The 19,027-nt window shown below is 35.9% G+C and overlaps 1 long non-coding RNA gene across 5 annotated transcripts in view; it reads right to left on the minus strand.

Annotated features, from left to right (window-relative positions):
* The window catches only part of LOC133253735 (uncharacterized), a 460,793-nt gene that overhangs the window by 16,794 nt on the left and 424,972 nt on the right, over positions 1–19,027 (minus strand). For 3 of the 5 annotated variants that reach the window (XR_009738405.1, XR_009738416.1, XR_009738437.1), the window contains exon 8: positions 772–1,119. The exons of the other annotated variants lie outside the window; for them this stretch is intronic. This is a non-coding gene — a long non-coding RNA (uncharacterized LOC133253735). The remainder of the gene's footprint in view (positions 1–771; positions 1,120–19,027) is intronic. 5 annotated transcript variants of the gene reach the window in all.

Here is a 19,027-nt window from a genome sequence, read left to right on the forward strand (position 1 = left end):
AACAGGCTCCGACACAGTCTTATCCTGGATTCACTACCTCAGGAAGCAGGCAGCCAGGCTCACACGTGATAGAGAAATAATGCCAGCAATTCTCTAGCAGCCCTGGAGTTTATTCAAGGCCTTATTCCACACCCCCCCACCCCCCGCCCCATTCTGTCTCCCCGGCTGACGAAAGAGCAAAAGGAGCTTTTCCACTTCTATATATGAAGCCCCCAAACAGCCCAAGAGACAGATGAGTGAGGTGGGTTCTTTCAGGGTCAATCATTTCTATCGAATAATGAAAAAAGCTATGATTTTAACAAAAATAATTGCCTTATATTTTTATTAGCTGTGCTCTCATTTCATAGGAATTATAAGATCTGCCAGGATCTGAATCATCAATATGATCTAAACTGTGTTGAAACCCTAACTTACTGGAATGAAATCAAGCAAAAGGATGTTGGTATATATTTTACTTTTTTGATTTAAGAACTTTCAAAAATGATACTATATAGCCACATTGATGAATATGTGAAAGTCTTGGAGACTAAGAAATGTGTGCAGACTACAAATATTAAAAATTAAATATATGTTTACGGAAAATATGGATTTGTGTACAGATGTGAAAACAATCTACTATGTGCATTGTTACAAAAGGGAGTAAAAGTCTGGCTGAACGGTCGTGTTTGTGCTACAGCGTTTCATAACATAAAAAACTGTATATAGGTATTTTTCCAGTTCTTTTGTTCTTCAGTTGCTCCCTTTAATGATAGAATGCAGTAAACAGCCTACCTTTTCTTTCTACATGAGCGATATTTCTGAATTACTTGCCAGACAGAGCTAGCCATCGGTGACTCTGCAGCACACAAGAAACACACACAAAGGGAAGAAAAGTAAAGCAGTTCTCAAGCCAACTCTGATGCTGTCTGGTGGTGGAGAGATTTCGGTTTACTCACACAGACAGATCCCAGCATGCACTGCAGCACTGCAGGACCGACTAAGGTAGCAGTTTGGCAATAGATCTGTGGCAACAAACATGAAGGACGATCATTTGCAGAGGTTCCAAAGAAAACATCACATAGCTCAGACAGAAGCATCTGCAGTAGGATATGTACCTCTATAAGCTGCTCCTACAGGCTCCTGATTCGAAAGAAAAAGAACAGAAAAAAAGGAAAAATTCAAGTGCAAAACCAAAAAACGCAAATAAATAAAGAAGTGGTCACCGGGAGGAGGCATGGTATTAAGTACATACTCACCGGAGAGAGAAAGGCAGAAAGGAAAAGAATATGAGGTGGGAAGAAAAGGAAACGAAGAAATAGGAAGAGGGAGGGAAATGGAGAAGGTAAAGAAAGGGACAGAGAAGAAAGAGCAAAGAATCACTGAGCATTGAAACAACAAATGCAATATTAGATTTCAGAAACCAAAGACTCTAGAATAGTGTTCAAGCTTAGAATCTAATGAAAAACCATAACAGAAATCAACACATGCACAGCACAGCTTAAAATAGTTACTGTTGGTAACAGTGAGACGCCTGCTGACTTCATCCCTCCTGTTCTACGTGTGTGTATTAAATTGGTCATCTCTTAGAGTCTCTGCTCAGATCCATCTTTTTTTTTTTTTTTTTCTGTCTCTCTCCAGCATCATCAGTGTCTTTTATGCTATTTTTTCTCTAGACAGTTTCCCACAGTACTCTGGATAAATTAATGTCGTGACCTCACTATGGCTATCAGACATAAAATGTCGACTATTTTAATAATTGAACATGTGCTTACAGCAAACTGCCGACTGATATCTTAGCTCTGTGGACTGCCTGCATAAACACCTCACTCCTAGCTCTGCGAATCAGAACCAACAGATGCAAAGGCAACTTCTTTTCCTATCCCATGCTTTCTTTGTTTATTACATACAGATACACATACTACTTAACTTTACAGAAGGCATAAAATATTAATCAAGTGAATCAGAAAATCAAGAATAAAGGTTTGAATAAAAATAGTAATTATAAATGGCCATGCATTTAAAATATTAATATCCAGACAGGGCTGAGCCAGTTTCAAGTGCCTAGGCTTCTGTCAAGACCACCACTGGGCCAATGGGAATGCAGACATGATTAAATCAATATTTATTTGAAAGAGAGTATACTCAATCAGTTCAACTATGACTGTCATAGACATGGATTTAAGGTCTCTTATTCTAAACTTCCATTCATCAATACTAAAACATCTAAATGAGAGTATGACTATGGCTAAACTATTTACAAAGTAAAAATTTCAGTCTGTTTTATATTTAATTTGAGCAAGCAATGCAAGTATGGTCTTCCTAGATCAATTATTTTTATTTGTGTTCTGTTAACTTAAAAAAAACCATGCTAGATCTAGATGTATAGCAAATGATTTATTAAGTTAAAAGTAGCAATCACTGCTCTGAAATATTTTAATACAACCTGCCTCCTACCTTACAAGGGATCTTTTCTCAGAAAGGCCATTTGAACTCATTGTTATGGGAAATGTATTTAAAAACACTGATGAGGTTTAGGACAGGGAAGATGGAGGATAGAAAAAAAATGATCTACAGTTCAAACTTGGACTCAAAATTCATGGATGTGTAGATTACATTTTTTTTATCACTTGCATATTTTCTTTATTTTATTTAACCTACACTTTCTAATAAAGTATGACCAGCCACAGGTAGTTATGAAAATTAGAATTAAATAAGGTAAACATTCAATTCCTCTGTTGCCCGAGCCATATTTCAAATGTAAAACAGCACATGTGACTCGTGGTTACCATTCTGAACAACACAGCTATAAAACATTTCCAACCCTGCAGAAAGTTTTATTGTACAGTGCTAACTTAAAGTGTCCTTGTGAAAAGTTTATAGCATAACTGATCACTGGGTCCCAATACTTTCATTCTGGTCTATTTTAAGAGGATGAATTTATACAGATTTATCTGAAGATCTAAAATATGAGAATTTCCTTTGCCCACAGAGCATCTAATAATTTTATTTATTATTAGCTTGAAATATGAAAGATTACTGAAGGGGAAGAGGTGTAAGAAATGAACTTTAAGATAACTGACAACAAAACCATGAGAACACACAAAAGTATACTCCAGCTAAAGTCTCTGAATATATCTGACAGATGCTTATTTGTCTAACCTTTCCAGAAATGAGAGTCGTGCTCTTTTTAGTGCCAAACAACGTATATTACATATCTCTGTTTCCAATAAAGAAGGGCTGTAATAGTAGCATGAGTAGCAATAACACAGAAAAACAAATTTTTTAAGGGAATTGCAGTTAAGAGCAGTAACAACTATGGTTATTCTATTTTATTTCTTTTTTTTTTTAAAGAGAAAAGAACAATTAAAGGGCAGAGGAGACAACAGTCAGATGCCAGTAAACTAGGATGACCTGGTTGGGAATTTTCTACTAAATAAAACATGAATGGGGGAGAAACAGGTGTGTACTGGCATGTGTGTAGACCTTGTTAAGATAATTCTGGGCTATCAGTCAGATTCTGGAACTAATTATCTTATGCAAAATGAAAATGAAGTAAAACATAAATGTATACAAATTATTACTTTAAAAATTTCCTGGTGAATGATGCAGCTGGTTTTCAACAAGGAAAAAACTTGACATCTTTCCTTTTAGTGTTTTAGTATTTGGACTAGGGGATGACTCAGTGTTTAACTCAGACGCGTTCGGACTGGAATGCAAAAGGGTTATTTGTCAACCTAAAGTTACTTTTTCTTCCTCTTTTGATATGTAAGTACAGAGCATCACAACTGACATGGAAAAATAATCACACAGATCTCAATTCCTTTCAAGGATGATCCTTTAGACCCCGGCATGTGAAGTCTAATATTTACTCTTCTATTTAGAAAATGTATGTGATTGTAACACTGCAATCTCTCTCTCCCTTTCTCCTACCTTCTCCCCATTTTCCTCTCCTCTTCCCCTCATTCCCCCTGCTTTCCCCAAGTGTATAACCCACTTGCCAATCCAGTCTGTCATCAGTATCCACAAGGGGACCACATTCAAAGCCACACTAGACAGAAGAGAGGAGATCAAGTCTGAACCAGGGGTAATTAGAGCAAGAACATGAACTTGAGGGAGGTCTTGAGGGGAAAGTGATAAAGACAGCGACTTCTGTAGAGCCACACACATGAACAAATAAGTCTTGAGGGTGCTGGTCGAGGGATTCTCTTTCAGGAAAAGCATAGAGTATGATAATGAGGGGCAATGTGGGGACCACGGAAAAAATTATGCTGTGCTAAATTATCTTGAAATCCAGAAGAGTAGTTTTCAAAAGTTAGCAGGATTATACATTCAAACAATAAATGACTATTTCTGCTGTGCTGATGTGCTTCCTCACAGGTAAGTGAGTAAGAAATTAATTTTGACTTTTTTAGATGGGACATTATGTGGAAATGATATCAAATGACTTCAGAATTACTGTTATACTTAGAGCATGAAGTCTATAACAAAAGAGAAAAAATAAATTATGTTTTAGCTAACATATTACAAAAATACAGGCATCCCTCAGTTGCTGTGGGGGATTGGTTTCAGAACCCCCAGGGAATACTAAAATCCTTATGTAAGGGATGCTCAAGCCCATTATATACAATCCTGTAGTGTAGTATTTACATATAACTTACACATGTCCTTCCATATGTTTTAAGTAATCACTTATAATACCTAATACAATGTAAATACTATGTAAACAGTTGCCAGAATGCAGCAATTCCAAGTTTTTCTCTTTAGAACCTTCTGGGATTTGGAGGGGGTGGAATATTTTTGAATATTTGAATCCGTGGGTTCAGGAAACACAGATTTGGAGAGCCAACTGTACTGTTTTCCTTATGTTCTATATACAACACTTTCAAACAAAGTGAGAAGAGAAGTCATCTTACAGTCAGGTAACTGGTTCTGGTGCCAGTTTGGTAAATGATAAAATTTATGGTCTTGGATGAGTCATTTAACTCTTGGAACCTTAGCTTTTTTGTCTTTAAAATTAGGTTGGATGACTAGGTTAAACACCAAGATGTAATTCAGTGCTAAAATTTTGTGCAATGAAGTAAAGCTGGAAACACGTGTGATCATTGCTACCTTCCAATTAGATACTTGTATGCATAATTGTGTCATTTAATCTTCACGGTACCATCCAGTAGCATTCATTCCAAAAGACTAATGATAAATCCTCTTCATATGTCCCTCTAATACCTCATCTAATAATTCAATCTCAAAAGTGTATCCTTTCATGCTAGCCATGTGATATGGCAATATTAAAGTGTTATATTACATTTTTTATGTGGATTACCCTGTTTACATTTAAATCATCATTGATTTGAAACAATATAGAAAATATTTTTATTGTAGAACTAGAGATGTAATAATTTCCCAAGTTTTAGGAAAATATATACACATGTTATGGTACATGCACTAAAGAGATGAACTCAGTCTCCTCAGATAACTTATTTACAAAAATTACCCTACATGGAGGTAAAAAAATCTAGGATTGATTGCATAGACATAGTTTAGCTTTAAAAATACATTTACCATTCAAGCTAAAATACGTCAGTTTATAAAACTTCCTTAAGTGGATTTAGAAATTTTGGGGGGAAAATAGATATCAGAAAAACAGGTGAATCATAGGTTTAAAATTCTCTTATCAAAAACTTTAAAAACATCTTTTTTGATTTATTAAAAACACTGAATGCTGCTTAACTTCAGTGAAGTGATTAATGGATAGTTATTATTTTATTTGCGCATAGTCATTTTTATTCTAGATTTCTAGTTATTTTTTAGTATGAAAAATATGCTAATTTTGTAAGCTTTTTTTAAAGAAAGGAAAGATAATACTTTATCCATTAATTATGATAGGTAGGAATGGAACACAAATGATAGGTCAATTAAATAAAATATTCTCTCTTTATAGATTCCTTTATTTCATTTCCTGATTTTTCCTATTATAACACTGTGTAGTTTTGAAACTTAATATCAAACAAAGACATTTTTTTAAGATTGAATTTTCACTCTGCTATCTCTGTGTTTCAGTGATAAATATTGCTTCCTGATTAACTTTTAGAAGTATAACTATAAAGAGACACTTTTTAACTTTTCACAACATATTCTTTCATGAAGAATGCCACTGTAACTTACCCTTGAACCTTATTATACAGGTATTCAATGTAGGATGAGGAAGCTTCCATTGTATGGGTGGAGAAAAAAATACTTAAAGCATTATAAACATCATTTAAGTATTTCTGAATTGTGAATGTTCCAGTGTATCCTACGTTCTCATGTTTTGTTCCCATACTTCCCAAGCAATCGCACTGATTTGTTAAGGGGTAGAGGGTATACTTCAATTGATCAGAGAAATAGCCTGACTCAGCGTAACCATCTGCCAGTTGAAAACAGATCAACCCCACTTTTGTTGCCTTTTGGATACATTATGATTATTCATTCTGCATCACTTAAATTCTATAATACACATTTCAGTCTAAGAAAGGAAAGGGATAAAGAATAATTGTGGTAAAAAAAAATGATATATTCCCCACACTGAATTACTATGACTCTGCTGGACATTATAATACCTGATCAAGTGCTTGGTCTCATTTTCAAGTTCACTTGAGAATTCTGTCCATTTATATTTTTTCCAAATTTTTTCCAAAACCTTTAGGAAAAAAACTAGCTTGGAATATAATTAAGAATAATTCATACAACCTTACATTATCTTGGAAGGAGAGTACTCTAATAAATCTCCAGTAGTTACTAACATTTTGACTTTTGCTAACCTGAAAAATTTGTTGCTGTTGTTGTTGAGTCGCTCAGTCATGTTCTACTCTTTGCAACTCCATGGATTCTAGCCCACCAGGCCCCTCTGTCCATGGGATTTCCCAGGCAAGAATAATGGAGTGGGTTGGCATTTCCTTCTCCAGGGGATCTTCCTGCCCCAAAGATTGAACTCGTGTCTCCTGAATTGCAGGCAAATTCTTTACTGCTGAGCTATCAAGGAAGCCCAGAACCTGAAAAGTTATATGCTATTTAATACTCTGCCAACTCTTACCTATAAAACTTTACTTAAGTAACAACAAAAATAGTCACAGATTCAACCTCACAGACATGTCAGTTTTTTGCAGTAATATGTGATTATATTTCTTTATTTAGTTACTTTAATTTTATTTTGTGCTTCATGAGCCATAAGCCATTAAAGAAAAAGGTTAAATTAGGATTTATGTTCAAATACTTTGCTATCATAAAGCTTTGAATATTAGAGAAGCATACTTTAATTCATATGCCTATCGAAGACATGTTTTAAAGTACATGTTAAACAAAAGGAAATGGCTTTTCAATGACTAAATTCAGTGCTCAGTAGGACAGAAAACTTACTGCTTTTCTTAAAAGCTAGACCTTTAAAACATTTGCTGGAAGACAGCATTATATTAAAAAAGTTTCTTTAGCAAAGAATTAAAGCTGAATATGCAACATTTCTTAGGGGCATTGAATAAGTCTATTTGTCCAGCTTACTTTGCAAAGACTGTGTAGAAAACAGCACCATAAACACTTTCAGCCCCCACACAAGGGCTAAACAAAGAGTCCTCTTTCTAGCCATCTAATCGGGTAATTTATTTTTTCAACCATCACATAAATCGAAACACAGCTGTAACCAATGACTTGCAGATCCAGTTCCCAGCCAGCTGGAATCAGTTGTGCTGAAACAGCAAGATTTTTACATTGTTCACTTCTGTACATCTGGAGAAATCATCGAGGTTCAAAGGTGACCAGAAAAGCTCTTGAAATAAATTCAACCGACAGTAAAGATTTGCCTACAGATCTAAAAACTCCACATTCACTTTTACAAAATGTTCATTTCATGAGATTAATGCTTATAAAGGCTATTTGCATCCTCATCAGTAGATTTTATGAGTTACTAATTGAATTAAAAACTTAAATGCCTGTTTTTTGTTTTTTCTTCAACTTGCTTAGGGTTATTCCTAACTTTTTCCTAGGAGTTGTAGCTACTAAAGATCGTCACGTTAAAACATTATGCTACATGCAGAGACATCGACCATAAGAAACTGTAACAAAACCAGACACCAGCATGTACCTACTCATATCTCAAATTTAATCATGTTTAGCTAATATAATCCTCTATTTAGATAAAATGAAGGAGAAATACTATCCGAAAGAAAGCAGAGCTGGAATACTTCCACCAAGCTAGGCAGCCAAATCCCTAAGGAGCCAGAGTCCTGGGAGAAACAAATGTGGATTAGGAAAGTTCCCCATGCAGTGCTGCAGGGGGGTGATTCTGCTACTAGAAGAAGAGAAACCCCAGAACAGCAGCCACTTTGCTCTACCCTGGAAGCATATAACTGCACACAGGGTAAAACTTAAGAGTTAGTCACTCAGCAGTGTCCAACACTTGGCGATCCCATGAACCGTAGCCCACCAGGTTCCTCTGTCCATGGGATTCTCCAGGCAAGAATGCTGCAGTGGGTAGCCATTCCCTTCTCCAGGGGATCTTCCCAACCCAGGGACTGAACCCAGGTCTCCTGCATTGGTAGGCAGATTCTTTACTGTTTGAACCACCAGGGAAGCTTTAAGATGTTTGTCCCCAAACTAAAATATGACGCAGCCAATCCTTGAGGTAAAGAGCCTTCATAAAAGTTAGATAAATTTAAAGCAAGTAAAAACCCAGAAGAATAAATGTATTCTTGGCATTTTAAACTATGCACAATAGATTGATTCAAATGTGTCATTTTCTTCACTAAAGCCATCAAAAAGATATTCTTGGGAAAATAAATCTAACTATCTCACAAGTTCTATCTCTAGCTTTTGTTGTGTTAAAACATACACATTTCAGTTCAGTTCAGTCCCTCAGTCGTGTCTGACTCCTTGCAACCCCATGGACTGCAGCACACCAGGCCTCCCTGTCCATCACCAGCTCCTGGAGTTTACTCAAACTCATGTCCATTGAGTCAGTGATGCCATCCAACCATCTCATTCTCTGTCGTCCCCTTCTCCTCCCATCTTCAATCTTTCCCAGCATCAGGGTATTTTCCAATGAGTCAGTTCTTCGCATCAGGTGGCCAAAATATTGGAGTTTCAGCTTCAACATCAGTCCTTTCAATGAACACTCAGGACTGATTTCCCTTAGGATGGACTGGTTGGATCTCCTTGCAGTTCTAGGGACTCTCAAAAGTCTTCTCCACACATAAACAAGTCACAAATATGCTTTATTTTCCCTCCTTAGTTAAATCAATATGCAGGATACATTATTTTCATTATTTAGCCTTCTTATTCAAATGTGTGACTATTTCAATTACACTGGATCGACAATCAGTAACTTCCTTATAAGTTGTAGCTCTAAATAAAATGAGTGGGGTGGAAATACACAGTTCTAAGGTGTACTTTCCCTGTACTGGATGACAGATGGTGCTCACATAGGGAGACCTATGTTCGATCCCTGGGTTGGGAAAATCCCCTGGAGAAGGGAATGGCTACCCCCACTCCAGTTTTCTTGCCTGAAGAATTCCATGGACAGAGGACCCTGGTGAGCTACAGTCCATGGGGTTGCAGGGAAGGATACAACTGACACTTTGATGACTTTTTTCACATTAAAGTGTTTAAGTTCATTCACATTGTAAACCCATAACTGATTTTTATGTGTCATTCACTGTGTACAGAAGCTATGGAAAAATACTCTGGAAGAGTTAGAAATGTGATTTAATAAATAATGAAATTTTCAGAGTCCTTAGGATTACCTCTAAGAATTTCAGGGTAATATAAAATTGCACCTGACCAAAAGGTGGGAGATCTCCCCTCTTTACTATCGTTGGTTATTATCTGACTGTGGGATATACAGGAAGCACTGCATCATTTTAGATCTCCTGCAGAATTAGGATCTAAAGTCCTTTACAACTCAAAGGTCCACATTTTTGTAGATAATTCAAAAGTCCCAAAATATCTTCTTAGCCAACCCGAAATATAAAATCCCCAATTTTCTTTCACTTTGGGGGTAAATGCCACTAAAAATCAATCTGTATCAGATAAGAACCAACCTCTTCAGAAATAATCAGAGTCTACTAGATAATATTCTTGGTGAGCAGAGGGAAAGTTAACTTGATTGGAAAAACTGTTGAATGGACATAGCTTAATTTTATGAATATATCATTTAAAATTAAGCAACCAGTTAAATTTCCCATTGTTTTAAAATAGAACTGAAATTAGGCAACTCCCACACTGTTCTCTATTGAATATTAAAACATGCTTCATAAGGCAATCCACATGACTAAAGTTTTCAGTGCTATTTATAAATATTTTTCTTATTTGAATTCATATGTATTCCAGAGTGCTATGACCCTATGATGTCTATATATTTATTCACATGTGGCAAAGAATCTGCCTGCAATGCAGGAGATTCCTGGCTCGGGAATATCCACTGGAGAAGGGATAGAAGAAGGGACACTCCAGTATTCTGGGGTTTCCCTTGTGGCTCAGCTGGTAAAGAATCCGCCTACAATGCAGGAGACTTGGGTTCAATTCCTGGGTTGGAAAGATCCTGGGAAAGGGAAAGGCTACCCACTCCAGTATTCTGGCCTGGAGAATTCCATGGATTTCTATAGTCCATGGGGTCACAAAGAGTCGGACATGACTGAGTGACTTTCACTTTCATAATACTTTAAAGACACATGTAACATATGATGTATTTATATAAATACATATACCTTATATAAATGAATATTCATGATGTTTGTTAAAAATAAAAAAAAAACCAGGAATCTTCATAATCTACCATCACAAACTGTTCCACAAATACTTTTCCATGACAAACAAACAAAAATGAAAATTTCAGCTGAGATTAAAAAAGGAGGGGTGGGTTCTTATTAAAAATAATTTATCTTAGGTGTTCTCCAACTGATAATATCTTGAAACATGCCCAGCTAAACACTAAATTTCATAAATAATGTTATTTAAAAACATGAGGTTTACTTTAAGAATTATAAGGTAATAGAAAGCAATTAGTTCCTTACTTAAACTAAGCATTATTGATGTTTGATTTAACTTTTTACCCTTTTTCTCACAATTTCTTTGGCATTTCAGTTATAAAATAAACTTTTAATATTTGATCTGTGCAACACAGGCTATGAAAACTTTATGGAAAAATACTATTCTAAGTTGTTGAACTCTAAAAATGTGTGTCAGTCCTAATTCATCCTCAAGAACTAAGAATGGATTTCTCATCTAGTTTTGAGCTGGTATACTGAGGAAAGTGGTCTTAAAAAGGCAAATATTTCATGTGTATTTGTGATTTTTGCTCTTAACTATATTAAAGGATTATTTAATTGTTAATATTAGCTTGATTCTTTTCAAATGCTAATAAGACATGATATTTCATCAATATTCCAAATACTTTATTAGGCATATCACATAAAACTTGTAAGATGATAAGAGTTTTAATTTCTTTGGGTTATGTATTGAGTAACAGAATACATTTTAAAAGTATGTACTTAAATGTAATTGTCACTGAACTAGCTTAACAATTGCATTTTTGTTTAATAAAGGCTTCTAAGTCCTAATAATTAATTTTAATCATCAAGGCAGCATTTATTTATACTAGTTGTTTGCTTATACGCTTATACGTATGTTTCATTTGTAGAGGTGGTACACAAATATCATCCAGTCTCCATGGGGGAATAGTAGATTATTATATATTTAAAAGGGCTTCCCAGGTGGCACAGTGGGTAAAGAATCCACCTCTAATGTAGGTGACACAAGAGACACAGATTCAGTCCCTGGATCAGGAAGATCCCCCAGAGGAGGGCATGGCAACTCACTCTTGTAGTCTTGCCTGGAGAATCTTATGGACAGAGGAGCCTTGCAGGCTTATAGTTCGTGGAGTTGTAAAGAGTCGGACATTACTGTAGAGACTGAGCACGCATGCATCCATATATTTAAAAATCGTTTGGAACTTGGCCATGTAAAAAGTAATAAAAATACATACTCAGGATGGAGTGAGAAGTCCTAATTTGTTGCATAAAGATGAACATGAGGAGAATTGCAGGGGTGGAGGGTGGGGGCTGGAGAAGCAACATGAAGTGAAACAGAGAAAGGACTCATAAAATAAGATGAGATTCTTAACATACTCTAGACACTTCCTAAATCAAATAACACTTCCAAGTTAGGGTTACATGTGAATCAGTTTGTCTTTTTTTCTATTTGAAGAAAAATATGTACTTAAGGGGCTTTCCAGGTGGCTCAGTGGTAAAGAACCTTCCTGCCAACGCAGGAGATTCAGGTTTGATCCCTGGACTGGGAAGATCCCTTGGAGGAAGAAGCGTCAATCAGCTCTAGGATTCTGGCCTGGAAAATCTCATGGACAGAGGAACCCTATGGGCCATAGAAAGTGGGGCTGCAAAGAGTTAAACATGACTGAGCACACAAATACACATGTAATTACTTAAATGACTCCTTCTCCATTTCTGATAAGAGAGAACTGGAACTTGCAAAATACTAATGGATTTATCTTTAAAGTTTAAGTTCACTACTGCATATGATCAAGAATAAAGATTTTTGAAAGCTTACTCTGACCTCGATAGTTTTAAATTTTGATGGGTTTTCTTTGTTAAACTATGGCAAGTAGAGTCAATTCTTTAACCAGGGTTGGGTCATTCAGTATGAAACACCAAGAGAAAATAAATCATAAGCTTATGATTACACATTTTGATTCTTTGATTGGATTATCATATATATTGACTTTGTCAGAAAGTGAATATCATGAAAAAATATTTTAATTACAGTAAAGTTAAGAACTCTTTTAAGATGAGCTGACATTCATGTTAGGATCAGGTTTTTCACTTTTTCTTTCCCCTAATATCACCACCCTTATAGTGAGTCAGTTTTAAAAACCTAAAATTTCTTTCTTTGCAAAGAAAGAATTATAAAGTATGTTTGAAATCACTAGTCTATTTTCTTTTCAGAGGATTCACAAGTCTTCCAAATTGCCATGTTAATGAATGTACTTATCTTTCCCTACTTTTAAGTAGTAAAAATTTCCCATAATATTATAGACACTGTTGTAAACAAGCCAGGGATAGAGCTTGCAGATTACATAAGGGTTATGCCCATGAATACACCTAAATAGAAAGAATATTATACACATGTAATTTGTACCTGTAAGTTTTATATACACCTATACTTCTTATATCTGTATAATTTAAGCAAAATTAGGGTGGAAAAACTGATCTCAGGTCAAGTTTTCCAATACATTTTGCCTTTATAGGACTGACCTCACATAAACGAAATTTTGATACGTTAAAATTAGAAAAGTCACACTCCAACGGGGCACTTCAAATGGCACTTACTCATCAATAAGTGTCACATAAGGTTTACTTCTGGAGCTTTCAGTCACCACAGCTTCCCTCCTGGCTCAGACAGTAAAGAATCCACCTGCAATGTGGGGGGACTGGGTTCGATCCCTGGGCTGGGAAGATCCCCTAGAGAAGGAATGGCTACCTACTCCAGTATTCTTGCCTGGAAAGTTCCATGGACAGAGGAACCTGGCGGGCTATGGTCCATGGGGGTCCAAAGATTCTGAGTGACTTTCACTTCACTTCAGTCACCTTTGAATTTAATTTGACACATAGTTTTTGAGCATCCACTGTGTACAAGTGATTAAGTTGCTAAAAGAATAAATAGCATGTGGGGAGATAAGATCTCTCTCCTAAAATAGGCTAATATGCAGTGGAAGTGTCTGACACAAAATCATAATGCATGGAAAATGGGATAATGGAATCCCATTATTCCAAAATGGAATAATGCTGTTTTAAAAAGACTGTGTAAGAACACAGGAGAGAGAGACTACCCAACAAGTCCACTTGAGTTGAGCCTTGAAGGACACAAAAGACTGTTTGAGAAGGCACGATTAGAATGAAAAGACATCAGGTCTGAGGGCAGAGGAAAAGGTACGGCTTAAGGTGGATTCACACAACATTTGGGAAATGACCAGGTCAGAGAGGTAGAAAGCTGGCTTTTGCAAGGAGCTTTATTGAGAAAAATGGCCAAGCAATTGGATTAGGAAACAGTTACAGAGTGTCTTTAATGTTATACTGAAAATAAGCTATTTGATCAAAAATGAACAATTAAAATATTTTTAAGTAGGATATTTTTTAATGAGTAAAATGACCCACCAAGATAATAGCAATAAATTACCATGTATTCAATACCTAAACCCTATGTAGTCTGATGTTGGTTCAGGTCATGCCATTTTATCATCACAATGACTCCATAAGATAAGTGATATCCTTATTTGCATTTTATTGACAGGAAATCTGAAGTTCAAAGAAAGTAATGTATCCAATATCAAGCCATGAGAATTTGATCCTTGCCTTTTTAAGTCTGAGCTTCATCTCTCTTTTTCTGTGTATTATCACAGCACCAGACAAAATTAAATTGGCCTCTCTGAGAGCACACTTTTTAAAAATAATAATTTTACTTATTAATTTATTTCTATTAATTTTATTTTTGGCTGTGTTGTGTCTTCATTGCTGCACTGGCTTTTCTTTCGCTGCTGCAAGCAGGGGCTGCTCATTGTTGCCATGTTCAGACTTCTCTTTGCAGTGGCCTCTCATGTTGGAGAGCATGGGCTCTAGGGTGTGCAGGCTGCAGTCGGTGCAGCACATGGGCTCAATAGCTGTGGCTCCTGGACCCTAGAGGACAGTCTCAGTAGATGTGCAAGGGTTTAGTTGTTCCATATATGGGATCTTCCCAGATCAGGGATCGAACGTTAGCAGGTGATTCTCTACCACTGAACCACCAGGGAAGCCTCAAAGGAGACTTATGAATTTGGATCCCACTACCCAACCACACAGGTGGTCTCCATCACGTCAGGAAGAATTTCTAAGAAGGCACAGAGATTCTAGAGATCCCTTCGTATTCTGAGGATTTTGGAAATGGCAGAAGGATTCAAACATAGTCTGTTCAATCCCAAAGCTCATGCTCTTCCCTAATTGCATGTTACTATTCATCTAATTAATAATTTAAGTAGCTGTATAAAATTACATTTGGGAAAGTCCCATGGTGTGTTTAACTGTTTCAGAATGCTGAGAATCTCTGGAGGTTCCAGTTTGTGGATGTTACAGATAGTGTTGAAATCAATACTTTTCTCCATGTGTCTTGTTCCCTATTGAATTTCTTCCCTTTGTGTAACACTGCAGAAGTGAGAAAGTTACAATGATTTAAAATAACTGAGTAACTTAGGCATCACTGAATAATTTTGGTGGCTTAGAGATTTTTCCATTTTTGTTTAAATTTTTGCAACATATCAAGCGTAGAATCATAATATCTAATATAATTTCTTTAAAGCCTTTGCTTATGTTTCATTTCATTCATTCAGTTATTTTTCCATTGGTTCAGTACCCAACTATTCTGTCACTTATTTTCTTTCTGATTTGACTACACACTAGTCAGCTAAAAAACTCAGCTAAACTTAAAGTTTTTCTTTATCTAGTAGACTTTGAGAATAGTTACTGAATGCTTTAATGCTCAAAGGAAATATCAACAAAATATTCTATTTTCTCCCATGTGGTATTCTCAAGTTTCAAGATAAAAGAGTGTTTAGCAAAACACCATTATGGCTATTCCAAGGAATAAAGTCAGTTTGTAGAACATCAAAGTTTGTACCAAATCTCCCATGAGGATTTTATTAAAACAAGAAAATTATCAGTTTGGAGGATTTTATTTGTATTTCTATTTCATTCACATTTCTGGCATTTTTAACCTTTTGAAAATAAGCATGTAAATCACAGAAAAGCTAAGTATATCATAGGACAAGTGTTTTTGAGAGGCTAAATTAATTTTGAAAGCCCATATCATTTCTAAATTGAGAATTGAATATAAAAAAGAAAAGCAGATGAAAAAAACACTGAAACTTAGAAATGAAGTTCTAATTTTGTCTCTGCCATGTTCATGGTGCAACTACCGACAGGCTACTTAACACTTCGAAGTTTTGTTGCCCCACTTGAAAAAGCATCAAGCTATCACATTGGAATGGAATGTTAATTGTGCAACTTTAAACCCAATGAAAACAAAAAGCACCATATCAATAGAAAACAACAGTCCATGTAACAGTTTGATTTGGGCTATTTTTCTTGCTACTTTTAAATCAAATTTTGTTAAATTAAACAAACAAAAAATACTCCCAGTTCATTTCTATATTTTTAAACTTGGCTTGTGGTGACAAAGTTGCTGGGTTTTAAAGATGTGAAACAGAACAAAGAATAAAGGGGAAAAGTCTAAATATTTCCCTTTAATTGAGGTATATAAGGTCTACAGGGTAAAAAGAAAGAGAGACAACTAGTGGATGGCAACACCGACTCAATGGATGTGAGTTTGAGCAAACTCTGGGGGACGGTGAAGGATAGGGAAGCCTGGCGTGCTGCAGTCCATGGGGTCACAAAGAGTCAGACTTGACTTAGTGACTTAACAACATGTGGACGTTTCAGGGTCTGAGGGCACTTTTATTCTGAGAGAAAGAGTCAGATAATGAAAATTTCCAAACTGTAATAATGCCATCTCAATTCACAAGTCCCATCCAAAAAGGCGGTTTACAAAGGCAATGGAAAATATGAAAGGCATGTCAGACTCCTTGGAAGAGATAACCTTATAATAATTTTGAAAATAACAAGTCGCACATAGACCCTAAAAACACATCTATTACTTATGAGGAGGAAAAGGAGGTAAGTGAACAAGTCAGGGGAATGTAATACACAGAGGTTCTTTTCCTGGTTTCTTCCAGGCACCCTGATCTTCCTATCTGAAAAGCAGTAGCAGAGAGGGGCTTTCTTAATAGGGTAGGAGAGGATCCATTCAGTGGTTTCTCAAATAACGCCAACAAGTTTTAAAAGAAGCTGACTGGTTATTGCAATAAGGTATCCCAATTCCAGATAACCTTATAAATTTTTATAATTGTAAAGTGAGTAGTAGTGCAAGCCCATATAACTCAAAAGATTTTTTTTTAATGTCTTTTCCCTTTCACTCATTATTTAGAAAAAAATCAATAGTGTGGGTAAAGAGGAGATAATTCTTCTATTCTGACTACTCTTCATCTCCTATTCAGATAGGCTTGAGGGTACTTGGAAAATTTTTTATCAGTATTCCAGACAACACTCCCAGATAGATCTCTGTTAACTAAAAGAAAATTAAAATATATATCATCTTTATATATATGTATAATTTCATATAATACATTACATTTCATATATATATGAAATATATATATTTTGGAGTAGGAAATAGCAATCCACTCCACTTTTCTTGGCTGGAGAATTCCATGGATGGAGGAGCCTGATGGGTTACAATCCATGGGGTCCCAAACAGTCAGACACAACGGAGTGGCTAACACACACACACACACACACACACACACAGATATATATATATATATATATATATCTATCTCACTGTTTAGAAGTGAAAGTATTTCACTAAGGGTTATTTTTTAAAGAGAAGAAAACATGTTGGGCATTGCATGAATTAGATGCATAAATTATAACAACAAAGGAACAGCAGCAATAAAACAAAGCTAAGCTTGTTTAATGTAAAATGCTTATTCATTCATTCACTCTTTACAGTCAAAACTCTTTTCACAAAAAGGCTGTCCTGAACAAATCAGAGAGGTAGAATTTCTAACCAAAGAGGTAATCTTTGACCTTCCTAATTTTCTCAGGATCCAGATGTTTAGAGTTTTTACACACTTCAAACCTGTCTGGAATTTTGTGTTTCTTTCTTCAGAACGGTTTGCTCTCTCTTTAAAAATTTAAAGAAACCCTGTAAAATTTTCCTTGGGGTTAAGTACAGAATGTGTTAGATACTATTTTTAAAAACATGAAGACAGGAAAGAAAAGTCACAGAACAGCCTGTTCTAGAGGAGGAATAACAATGATACATAATAAAAAAATGAAATTACTAAAGGTTTCAAAATTGAACAGCATATGAGGTTCAAACATGTTCACTTACATTCCTAGCTCTCTTGTTTCACTAGTTTATATTTTGGGGGGATTTACCAGACAAGTTCCATATAACCTGATACTCATTCACTGAGCAGATGCATTGAGAGATAAGTGAAAACCCTGCCTGCTCGTGTGTCTTTCAAACCTCTAGTGCAGTCACAAGATAACAGAAATTCTACTCTTGACTAGTTAAGTATACTTATATTTCTACCTACATTAAGGATGTTTTTGCTGCCATTTCTACAATTTTCACTGGCTTTTAACCAAACTTCCAAGTGGTTCATTCACAAGACCTGATTTCTTAAATTTTTTTTTATTGGAGTATAGTTGCTTTGGCAGTGGGCGGGGCGGGGGTGGGGGTGGGGGCACTTCCCAGGTGGTGCTAGTGGTAAAGAACCTGCCTGCCAAAATACAGAAGACTTAAAAGAGACAGGGGTTCAATCCCTGGGTTGGAAAAATCCCCTGGAGGAGGGCATGGCAACTCACTCCAGTATTCTTGTCTAGAGAATTCCATGGACAGAGGAGCTTGGTGCCCTACAGTCCATAGGGTGGCAAAGAGTCAGGCACAATGGAAGAGATTTAGCATGTGCACATAATGGCTTTATAATGATGTGTTAATTTCTACTGTATGGCAAAGTGAATCATATATATCTATATCTATATATCTCCCCTTTTTTTATTTCCTTCCCATTTAAGTCACCACGGAGCATTGAGTAGGATTCCCTAAAATATACAGTAGGTTCTCATTAGTTACCTATTTTAGAGATAAATCCCTCTGTACATGGGATTTACCGAAAAAGAATACTGGAGTGGGTTTTCACTTTCCTTCTCCAGGGGATCTTCCTGACCCAGGGATTGAACCCAGGCCTCCTGCATTGAAGGCAGATTATTTCCTGTCTGAGCCACCAGGGAAGCCCACCTATTAGCTTTACCTGTTATTTAAAATAATTTATTTTCAGAAAAATTATTAGGAAAGAACATACTGGCTTTAAAAATTTTATTTAAGAGTGGATATTATATGATTTAGGTAAAATGTA

This window comes from Bos javanicus, chromosome 1 (genome assembly GCF_032452875.1).
Source record: "Bos javanicus breed banteng chromosome 1, ARS-OSU_banteng_1.0, whole genome shotgun sequence".
NCBI classification, from domain to species: domain Eukaryota; kingdom Metazoa; phylum Chordata; class Mammalia; order Artiodactyla; family Bovidae; genus Bos; species Bos javanicus.